Source organism: Doryrhamphus excisus, linkage group LG1, assembly GCF_037039965.1.
Source record: "Doryrhamphus excisus strain RoL-2023G ecotype Guam linkage group LG1, RoL_Dexc_Guam_v1.1, whole genome shotgun sequence".
Lineage (NCBI taxonomy): Eukaryota > Metazoa > Chordata > Actinopteri > Syngnathiformes > Syngnathidae > Doryrhamphus > Doryrhamphus excisus.
In genome coordinates, this window is record NC_136357.1 from 25,400,829 (window position 1) to 25,413,248 (window position 12,420).

At 39.3% G+C, this 12,420-nt stretch overlaps 1 protein-coding gene across 6 annotated transcripts in view; it reads left to right on the forward strand.

The window, feature by feature from the left end:
• znf536 (zinc finger protein 536) overlaps positions 1–12,420 on the forward strand; it is a 227,522-nt gene that overhangs the window by 214,708 nt on the left and 394 nt on the right. The gene's annotated exons all lie outside the window — the stretch shown is intronic.

A 12,420-nucleotide genomic window follows, 5' to 3' on the forward strand; every position in this document is an offset into this window, starting at 1 on the left:
TGTGTTTTGTAAGACCGACTGATTGGCTGGCTCAGCAGAGGGGGTCATACCACAAAAAATAAAAAAATTCAAAATTAAAAAAAAAAAAACTTGAACTGTATTATGGAAAGCAGGAAGTGTACAAATGTAACAGTTACTGATTGTAAAAGTACCAGATGGAGGGGTAGGATTTAATAAGCTTTGCTTCTTCCTACTCCTTTTGGACATGTGGAACTGATTAATCTGATTAATCTGATGCGTGTTCAAATGAAATAAAACCATTACCATTAGTATTACCAGGATAATGTGATTAGTTTAGCAAAAGAACAAGGTGTAGCCATCTTCCCCCATCTGAAAGTAGAAACGTCACAGAGGAGATTGTGTTCACCGTTTTTTCAGAACGTAAAGTTTCTTCTCGGCTCGAAGTGATCATCAGCGCGAGGCGGGATAATGAGAGGAAACCGTGGCCGGGAGGCGTGTCATTCATTCGCCGATGCCAACTTTTTGCACTCTTCTCCCCCAAAAGGCCGTCAGAGGTCATCCCGGCTGTTAGCGAGGTGAAGGAGTGAGCCTTCCTGCCAAAGATCTCGCGTGCTCTCCTCGACACGCTGCCGGCGCTTCCGGGCACTTTATTAATTTTCTGGTGAAAAATACGCAGTTATTAACATCATGTCAAAACTAAAAGTTAACCGGAGGAGATTTGGACCTTCTTTGTGGCTCGTATTTCACTAAATTAGAAAGTAAAACCCAAATGAGCTAATAGTTTGTATAAAATATGAAAACAAACTTAGTTCATTTTGGAAGGACTTGGAAGATGAAACATTGGAAATCGAGCCCGCTCCCGGCCGCCAGGGGGCGCTCCCGTATGGAACGTTCTCGTCTCGGCGACATCGTGTGAGACTTTGTAGTTATCTCGTTGGAATGTGAAGCAGGCCAAGGTACGGTTGGCCCATATATGCACGCTGGCCTATATAGTGATGCCCTATTTGCTCCAGCCCCCTCCTCCTGATCCACATACATCCTCCATACTGTGTCACCGCACGCCGCACGCCGCTCCGTGCACCTGCACTTCCACGCAACACCCCCACCCCCCTCTCCTGGGGGGGGCTCTAGCCACACCCAATCGTGTGTTCCACGTCAGTAAGGAACGGACGCCCCCTGGTGTTTTCATAGCGGACCGCAACGCCTCATTCGCCTTTTTTGGGGTCACAAGGGCGGACTTAGGTTGAGAGGCGGGTACACCCTGCAGGGATCACCTGTCAATCACAGGGAGCCGCATACAGTCTACTGTACGAGCTTTCGGTCGACTTCACGTACATTTTCATGATACATCTTTGTTTCTCCAAAGGGGAGTTGGGGTTTTCAACTTTCAACATTTGACAAAGATATTTTATGTTTTTTTAAAGTTATTTCAAGATTTTTTTTTTTACATATTTTTATACCTATACGTGAATTATGTATAAAAATATGTTTAAAAAATCTTTAAATAACTTTGAAAAGTTATTTACAAAGTTATTCCAAGATTTTTGTTCAAAATTTCAAGATTTTTTTAACATATTTTTATACCTATACGTGAATTATGTATAATAATATGTTCAAAAAAATCTTGAAATAACTTTGAAAAGTTATTTATAAAGTTATTTCAAGATTCTTTCAAGATTTCAAAATTTTTTTTACATATTTTTATGCCTATACGTGAATTGTGTATAAAAAACATGTTAAAAAATCTTGAAGTAACTTTAAAAAGTTATTTATAAAGTTATTTCAAGATTTTTTCAAGATTTTTTAAACATATTTTTATACCCATATGTGAATTATGTATAAAAATATGCTTAAAAAATCTTTAAATAACTTTGAAAAGTTATTTACAAAGTTATTTCAAGATTTTTGTTCAAAATTTCAAGATTTTTTTAACATATTTTTATACCTATATGTGAATTATGTATAATAATATGTTCAAAAAAATCTGGAAATAACTTTGAAAAGTTATTTATAAAGTTATTTCAAGATTCTTTCAAGATTTCAAGATTTTTTTTACATATTTTTATGCCTATACGTGAATTATGTATAAAAAACATGTTAAAAAAATCTTGAAGTAACTTTAAAAAGTTATTTATAAAGTTATTTCAAGATTTTTTCAAGATTTTTTTAACATATTTTTATACCCATATGTGAATTATGTATAAAAATATGCTTAAAAAATCTTTAAATAACTTTGAAAAGTTATTTACAAAGTTATTTCAAGATTTTTGTTCAAAATTTCAAGATTTTTTTAACATATTTTATACCTATACGTGAATTATGTATAATAATATGTTCAAAAAAATCTGGAAATAACTTTGAAAAGTTATTTATAAAGTTATTTCAAGATTCTTTCAAGATTTCAAGATTTTTTTACATATTTTTATGCCTATACGTGAATTATGTATAAAAAAACATGTTCAAAAAATCTTGAAATAACTTTAAAAAGTTATTTATAAAGTTATTTCAAGATTTTTTCAAGATTTTTTAAACATATTTTTATACCCATATGTGAATTATGTATAAAAATATGTTTAAAAAATCTTTAAATAACTTTGAAAAGTTATTTATAAAGTTATTTCAAGATTTTTTCAAGATTTCAAGATTTTTTTAACATATTTTTATACCTATACGTGAATTATGTATAAAAATATGTTTAAAAAATCTTGAAATAACTTTGAAAAGTTATGCATAAAGTTATTTCGAGATTTTTTCAAGATTTCAAGATTTTTTTTAACATATTTTTATACCTATACGTGAATTATGTTTAAAAATATGTTTAAATAATCTTGAAATAACTTTGAAAAGTTACTTATAAAGTTATTTCAATTTTTTTTTACATAGTTTTATACCTATATGTGAATTATGTATAAAAATATGTTTAAAAAAATCTTTAAATAACTTTGAAAAGTTATTTATAAAGTTATTTCAAGATTTTTTTAACATTTTTATACCTATATGTGAATTATGCATAAAAATATGTTAAAATAATCTTGAAAAAACTTTGAAAAGTTATTTATAAAGTTATTTCAAGATTTTTTCAAGATTTTTTTAAACATGTTTTTATACCTATATGTGAATTATGTACAAAAATATGTTTAAAAAAATCTTGAAATAACTTTGAAAAGTTATTTATAAAGTTATTTCAAGATTTTTTCAAGATTTCAAGATTTTTTTTTAACATATTTTTATACCTAGACGTGAATTATGTTTAAAAATATGTTTAAAAAAATATTTAAATAACTTTGAAACAAAGTTTTTGTTGAAACAAAGTGTTTGTTTTTGTAACAAAGATAATTGGGGTCTTTGGTATTTTTCTTAAAGACAACTAGACAGTTTTATTTTTATTTTATTTTTGGTTATTTTTTATTTGTATTTATTTTTTGTTCATTTTAATTTAATTGTGTATTTTATTTAATTAAAATTTTTTTTTTTTTTTTTTTATTATTTGTAGCTTTGAACAAAGCCGATGTAACATAGGCATCTTTCATCTTCATTGAAGTATGTATGCTAACTACACGTGCCAACTGGCACCCAGTGAGGGCGGCTACCACGGTGGTTGTCTTTGACGAGGTAATCTAACCTGTTGTTTTCTGTCAGTGGTAAACTTTCTATGTTCCTTGCCGGGAATTTATTAGAGTACTGCAGAGTAAAAGCAGATAAGTTGTGCTAAAATCGGGTGGGGGTGGGGGGCCGAGGGGGGGGGGGGGGTGGGGGGGATTAATGAGTCCTTTTTTTACAGCAGAGCAGTGTCACAGCCTTTTTAAGTTGTGGCCTTTTCTGCCTTGCACATTCCAGCGCCATTATGTGACATTGTTGCAGAATAAAAGGATGTATTATGTTGCGCCCCCCCCCCCCCCTCCGCCCCTCCCCCCAGTAAAAGGGCAGAAGTGGACCCGGTTTTTTATCTGCTGAACGAATCAATCAGGATTATGTCAGGCCAAAAGAATCAGACAAGCAGCGTCTCTCTCTGCTCTTCTTGTCTCTTGACGTCCCACCTTGAGTTGTTTTTTTTTGGGGGGGGGGGTTCTGTGTGTGACCCCCACCCTCTGACCCCCCCCCCTCCCCTGCCGCTGCGTGAGGATTGCAAGGCCGCTAATTATCATTTCAGCAGAAATGACGAGGAGATCAAACAGAGATCGAACGCCATTTCCTTCCGCTAATGCCGGCTTTAGCGTGTCTGTCATGGCCGCCCCTCGTGACGGATGGGGGCGGGGGTGGGGGTGGGGGGGGGGGCAATATGGGACACATGTTTGATGACAGAGATGCAAGACTGTTGCACAAAAAAAGGTGTGTAACTATTCAACTAGTACTTTTACTGCATAGTATGTACACACTAGTCCACTATTATGTAGTACTACTATGTTCCTTTGGAGTTCAAGTGTAAATGTATAGTACACAGTACTATACTTCTACTTTATATATAGTATGTAGTGGCTTGGAGGAATATTAACAAAGTACTACAATACCACTGCTGTGTTGTAGTTGTATTAGGTACTGTAGTTTATCAGTGTATCTGTCAGATATTTTTCAGTGTGTTGCCCCCTCCTGGGGGGTGTGGGGGGGGGGGCACAACAGGATACAAAAATACCATAAAAATACTTTTTTATTTTTTTTCAGGTTTGGACCAAGCAGTCGCTTATTTAAATTTGTGGTTCTTCCACATCACTTTTATAGCGTGGGGGGTGTCAGAACAGGATCTGTCAGATATTTTTCAGCATGTTGCCCCCTCCTGGGGGGGGGGGGGCACAACAGGACACAAAAATACCATAAAAATAAATTTTTTAGTTAGTTTTTTTCAGGTTTGGACCAATCGGTCGCTTATTTAAATTTGTTTGTGGTTCTTCCACATCACTTTTATGGCGTGGGGGGGTGGGAGACACCCCCCCCACACACCGTCATTGGTGCTGATTTTCTGACACGTTCAAGTCCGGGAATGTTGTGACTTTCACTGTACTTTTGTATTTGGGAGTCGTTGGGCCGCACGGCGGTGTCAATGCAACAGCGACTCCTGGTGGCCAAAGACTGGCATCACAATGAGCTTGAGTGATGACCTCCGCGCTCGGCGCCATTAACGACCCCAGCGCTCCCAGCTCCACCCCCCCCCCCCTCCCTCATCAAAAACAGGAAGAAAAAAACATTTCTTCCTGTCTGCAGCAGTCATTTCCCCGGCATTGTATTTATGCAGTGTAGAAAAAAAGGTAATAGATCAAGCACATTCCATTATTCTCTTATAAGATCATTAGCAAATATAATTAGATATGAAAGAAAGTCATTTGGAGAGGAGAGCGGAGGAAAGCGCTATCAGGCACACAAGACAGATTGTAGCATCGCACTGTTTGGGCTTAAATTGCTCAGTGGAGCTTTTATCGGGCCGCCAATCTTTCAGCCTCTGAAATAGTTTGAGTGAGTGGGGGGGTGGGGGTGGGGAGTGGGGGGGTTGAGGCCTTGCGACTTATTTCCTTAAAAAAAAAAACCTTCTCGCCTTCTCACGGTGACACAAAACAAGTGCTGATTGTGCTTTTGGGTTCTTTTATGACACTTTAATAAACACACAAATTGATGTAATGTAACCTTGTAGTGTGTACTACATTACCTGGGACATACCTTGTAGTGTGTACTATATTGCCTGGGACATACCTTGTAGTGTGTACTATATTGCCTGGGACATACCTTGTAGTGTGTACTATATTACCTGGGACATACCTTGTAGTGTGTACTATATTACCTGGGACATACCTTGTAGTGTGTACTACATTACCTGGGACATACCTTGTAGTGTGTACTATATTACCTGGGACATACCTTGTAGTGTGTACTATATTACCTGGGACATACCTTGTAGTGTGTACCACATAGTATGCACTCTGTAGTGTGTACTACATTACCTGGGACATACCTTGTAGTGTGTACTATATTACCTGGGACATACCTTGTAGTGTGTACCACATAGTATGCACTCTGTAGTGTGTACTACATTACCTGGGACATACCTTGTAATGTGTACCAGTAGTAAGCACTCTGTAGTGTGTACTACATTACCAGGGACATACCTCTTATTGTGTACTACATTGCCTGGGACATACCTTGTAGTGTGTACCATGTAGTAAGCACTCTGTAGTGTGTACTACATTACCTGGGACATACCTTGTAGTGTGTACTACATTACCTGGGACATACCTTGTAGTGTGTACCACATAGTATGCACTCTGTAGTGTGTACTACATTACCTGGGACATACCTTGTAGTGTGTACCACATAGTATGCACTCTGTAGTGTGTACTACATTACCTGGGACATACCTTGTAGTGTGTACCATGTAGTATGCACTCAGTAGTCTGTACTACATTACCTAGGACATACCTTGTAGTGTGTACTACATTGCCTGGGACATACCTTGTAGTTAGTGGCATGTAGTATGCACGCTGTAGTGTGTACTATATTACCTGGGACATACCTTGTAGTGTGTACCACGTAGTAAGCACTCTGTAGTGTGTACTACATTACCTGGGACATACCTTGTAGTGTGTACCACGTAGTAAGCACTCTGTAGTGTGTACTACATTACCTGGGACATACCTTGTAGTGTGTGGCATGTAGTATGCACTCTGTAGTGTGTACTATATTACCAGGGACACACCTTGTAGTGTGTACTACATTGCCTGGGACATACCTTGTAGTGTGTGACATGTACATAGTATGCACTCTGTAGTGTGTACTACATTACCTGGGACATACCTTGTAGTGTGTACCACATAGTATGCACTCTGTAGTGTGTACTACATTGCCTGGGACATACCTTGTAGTGTGTACCATGTAGTATGCACTCTGTAGTCTGTACTACATTACCAGGGACACACCTTGTATTGTGTACTACATTGCCTGGGACATACCTTGTAGTGTGTACCACGTAGTAAGCACTCTGTAGTGTGTACTACATTACCTGGGACATACCTTGTAGTGTGTACCACATAGTATGCACTCTGTAGTGTGTACTACATTACCTGGGACATACCTTGTAGCGTGTACCACATAGTATGCACTCTGTAGTGTGTACTACATTACCTGGGACATACCTTGTAGTGTGTACCATGTAGTATGCACTCTGTAGTCTGTACTACATTACCTAGGACATACCTTGTAGTGTGTACCACATAGTATACACTCTGTAGTGTGTACTACATTACCTGGGACATACCTTGTAGTGTGTACCACATAGTATGCGCTCTGTAGTGTGTACTACATTGCCTGGGACATACCTTGTAGTGTGTACTACATTACCAGGGACATACCTTGTATTGTGTACTACATTGCCTGGGACATACTTTGTAGTGTGTACCACATAGTATGCACTCTGTAGTGTGTACTACATTGCCTGGGACATACCTTGTAGTGTGTACCACGTAGTAAATACTCTGTAGTGTGTACTCCATTACCTGGGACACACCTTGTATTGTGTACTACATTGCCTGGGACATACCTTGTAGTGTGTACCACGTAGTATGCACTCTGTAGTGTGTACTACATTACCTGGAACATACCTTGCAGTGTGTACTACCTAGTATGCAATACTTTGTATGTAATAGTTTACACTTTGCAAGGGGTGTACTACATTAACTGGGACATACCTTGTAGTGTGTACCACATAGTATGCACTCTGTAGTGTGTACTGTATTGCCTGGGACATACCTTGTAGTGTGTATCACATAGTATGCACTTCTTAGTTTGCACTTTGTAGTGTGCACTACAGTACCTGGGATGTACTCTGTAGTTTGTACCACATAGTATGCATAACTGTAGTATGCGCTTCCCAGTTAGCACGTTTTTGTTTGCACAATATCTTATTATCGGGCCGCCAATCTTTCAGCCTCTGAAATAGTTTGAGTGAGTGGGGGAGGGGTTGTGGGGGGGTTGAGGCCTTGCGACTTATTTCCTTAAAATAAAAAAAAAACCTCGCCTTCTCACGGTGACACAAAACAAGTGCTGATTGTGCTTTTGGGTTCTTTTATGACACTTTAATAAACACACAAATTGAGTCTTGATGTGACGCCGAACTCACCCCCCCCGGCCCCCCCACCACAGCATCCCCTCCTTCCAAAAGACGTGAGCTTGTCGCACCTGAACGCCACGCCGTGTTTGTCTAATAGGATCTAAAAGCAGACGGCGAGCTCACAACAACGCTGCCGTGCACCACAAATTCTCTTCTTCCCGCCCCTTCTTCTTCTTCTTCTTTGAAAGATGGGGAAAGAGGGGTGGTTGCGGAGGGGGGGGGGGCAGGAATGGGAAGTGAGTGGAGTTGGAGGGTGCGGTGGGGGGGGGGGGGGGGGGTTGAATGTAGATTTTCTCGTCTTTTGTGCAAATCACAGAGAATGGCGGTCCTATCTATAAACATCCTGTATTCATTAAAACCCTCTAAAAATACAGTTTTTGTTTTTTTTTGTTTTTTTTTCCTACCGGCTGCGCTCACTTCCTTTGCACTCGTACTCCGCGTACCCTGCGTGTATTCTCATATTTATTATTGTTACATAAAGTGGCTTTGCCAGAACAAAACTTCTCAAGCTCACGTTGGGCCGAGGAGAAACAAAACATTCTACGCTCCAGGAAGTAGACTGCACCCGCCAACGGTGTAGTGCAGTGCAGTACAGCGCAGTACAGTACAGTACACCGCTCTTGCAGAAATACTGCATTAAATGTCAACCCGAACTGACTACATACTACACTATATTACCTGGGGCATACCTTGTAGTGTGTACCATGTAGTATGCACTCTGTAGTGTGTGCTACATTGCCTGGGACATACCTTGTAGTGTGTACTACATTGCCTGGGACATACCTTGTAGTGTGTACTACATTACCTGGGACATACCTTGTAGTGTGTACTACATTGCCTGGGACATACCTTGTCGTGTGTACCACGTAGTATGCACTCTGTAGTGTGTACTACATTACCTGGGACATACCTTGTAGTGTGTACCATGTAGTATGCACGCTGTAGTGTGTACTACATTACCTGGGACATACCTTGTAGTGTGTACCACATAGTAAGCACTCTAGTGTGTACTACATTACCAAGGACATACCTTGTAGTGTGTATCACGTAGTATGCACTCTGTAGTGTGTACTACATTACCTGGGACATACCTTGTAGTGTGTACTACATTGCCTGGGACATACCTTGTAGTGTGTACAATGTGGTATGCACTCTGTAGTGTGTACTACATTACCTGGGGCATACCTTGTAGTGTGTATGATGTAGTATGCACTCTGTAGTGTGTACTACATTACCTGGGACATACCTTGTAGTGTGTACTACATTACCTGGGACATACCTTGTCGTGTGTACTACATTACCTGGGACATACCTTGTAGTGTGTACCACGTAGTAAGCACTCTGTAGTGTGTACTACATTACCTGGGACATACCTTGTAGTGTGTATGATGTAGTATGCACTCTGTAGTGTGTACTACATTACCTGGGACATACCTTGTAGTGTGTACTACATTACCTGGGACATACCTTGTAGTGTGTACTACATTACCTGGGACATACCTTGTTGTGTGTACCACGTAGTAAGCACTCTGTAGTGTGTACTAAATTACCTGGGACATACCTTGTAGTGTGTACTACATTACCTGGGACATACCTTGTAGTGTGTACCATGTAGTATGCACTCTGTAGTCTGTACTACATTACCTGGGACATACCTTGTAGTGTGTACCACATAGTATGCACTTTGTAGTGTGTACTACATTACCTGGGACATACCTTGTAGTGTGTACCACATAGCATACACTCATTACATTGCAGTAATTGTAATAGTCACTACTACTGTACACTACACATCACTACAGTTTTCCCATCCAGACGTACTTTTCCCAGCATCCTTTTCCAGGAAGCAGGAAGGCGTGCGGGCGGTGAAATGCCAGCGTCTGCTCTGCGTTTTCACGGGATGCTATTAATGTCAGCGGTACCTCCGAGAGACCGCTTCTTCCCTCAGGTCTCCTCCCCGCTCCAGCGCCGCTCCGGGCGTTCCGACACCCGTTCAGCACTCAAACCGCCTTCCCGTGTATCCATCGTTTTTCGTTACTCTGTGTTTCCTTCCTTAATAAGGCGCCTGTCTATGTGTGCTATATCGTGACTCGCCACAAGAGGGTGCAATTGGGACAGTTGGCACATGTACGTGTCAACAATGGCTTCCAGCAGGGCAAACCTTGTTGAAGGAGACAAAAAAGTCTCAGCATTCCAGGGATAAAGCATGCCAGGCGTGTGTGCGTGCGTGCGTGCGTTTGCGAGCGAGGTGCATCTGCCGCCCGCCCGAATGGGAAATTAAAAACTGCGAAGGGAAGTTGTGCTAAATCTATAAAGTTGGCCGGGAAATGTCTCCCGCCCTTGCAGCGGCAGTTGTTCGGGGAGAAGGAGCGGCGTGCTTAAATAACATTCCAGGTGGCTCGGTTAATGAACAGTGAAAATCAAATATGGGGTCTAATCTGGAGCTCGTTACCGAGACTTTCTTTTACTGGGAAATCAAAAAGGCAGCACGACACACCGGGGGAAGAAGAAGAAGAAGATCGACTTTGGACTTTTGCTTTTCATATTGTCGCTTCTTTTGTTTGGGAATTTTAGGCCGCCATTGTTCCCTTCGTGGATCTGACCGCATTGGTGGTCTTTTTATTTGGATGGCTTTATTTCTAATAGCCAAGCCGGCTGAGCGTCATTTTCGGCCCTGCACTGCCCTCTGGTGGCCAACATCGGTCACTGACGCGTGTCTTGCAATGTGGTGTAATGCATCTACTTCTAGCTACTTCATGTACAGTAAATACATGCGTGATATGTACTTTGGTCGTGTACACTTAGTAGTAGACGCTGTGTAGTCACATACTAAGTGTGCAATCTAACACGTACAACAACGTACAGCATTATGCAGTACACATGCACTACTAAAGTACTACTGTATAGTACTGAGTACATAGTATTAGTGTGTATTATGTAGTTTCTTAGTATGTATGAGTATTAAAATACTACATAGCATAGTGAATAACTAGTTGGTAAACAATGTGGTAGTAGTACTACAAATGTGTGTACAAATGTATGTACACACCTCTAAAACAACTGTTATGTCATAGTACAATCAAGGAAGTAGTAGTACAGCATTATGCAGTACACATGCACTACTAAAGTACTACTGTGTAGTACTGAGTACATAGTATTACTGTGTATTATGTAGTTTCTTAGTATATATGAGTACTAAAATACTATTAGTAAATAACTAGTTGATAAACAATGTGGTAGTAGTACTACAAATGTGTGTACAAATGTATGTACACACCTCTAAAACAACTGTTATGTCATAGTACAGTACAATCAAGGAAGTAGTAGTAGTTTAGTTTAATGTGTGTACTTAATAATATGTACTTCAATATGTACAGTAAATACATGCGTGATATGTACTTTGGTCGTGTACACTTAGTAGTAGACGCTGTGTAGTCACATACAAAGTGTGCAATCGGTAGTACTGTGTACGATCTAACACGTACAACAAGGTACAGCATTATGCAGTACACATGCACTACTAAAGTACTACTGTGTAGTACTGAGTACATAGTATTACTGTGTATTATGTAGTTTCTTAGTATATATGAGTACTAAAATACTACTAGTGAATAACTAGTTGGTAAACAATGTGGTAGTGGTACTACAAATGTGTGTACAAATGTATGTACACACCTCTAAAACAACTGTTATGTCATAGTACAATCAAGGAAGTAGTAGTAGTTTAGTTTAATGTGTGTACTTAATAATATGTACTTTGATATGTACAGTAAATACATGCGTGATATGTACTTTGGTCGTGTACACTTAGTAGTAGACGCCGTGTAGTCACATACTAAGTGTGCAATCCGTAGTACTGTGTACTATCTAACACGTACAGCATTATGCAGTACACATGCACTACTAAAGTACTACTGTGTAGTACTGAGTACATAGTATTACTGTGTATTATGTAGTTTCTTAGTATATATGAGTATTAAAATACTACTAGTGAATAACCAGTTGGTAAACAATGTGGTAGTATTACTACAAATGTGTGTACAAATCTATGTACACACCTCCAAAACTGTCATAGTACAATCAAGGAAGTAGTAGTAGTTTAGTTTAATGTGTGTACTTAATAATATGTACTTTGATATGTACAGTAAATACATGCGTGATATGTACTTTAGTTGAGTACACTTAGTAGTAGACGCCGTGTAGTCACATACTAAGTGTGCAATTGGTAGTACTGTGTACAAGGTATGTCCCAGTACTGTGTATTATGTAGTTTCTTAGTATATATGAGTATTAAAATACTACTAGTGAATAACTAGTTGGTAAACAATGTGGTAGTAGTACTACAAATGTGTGTACAAATGTATGTACAC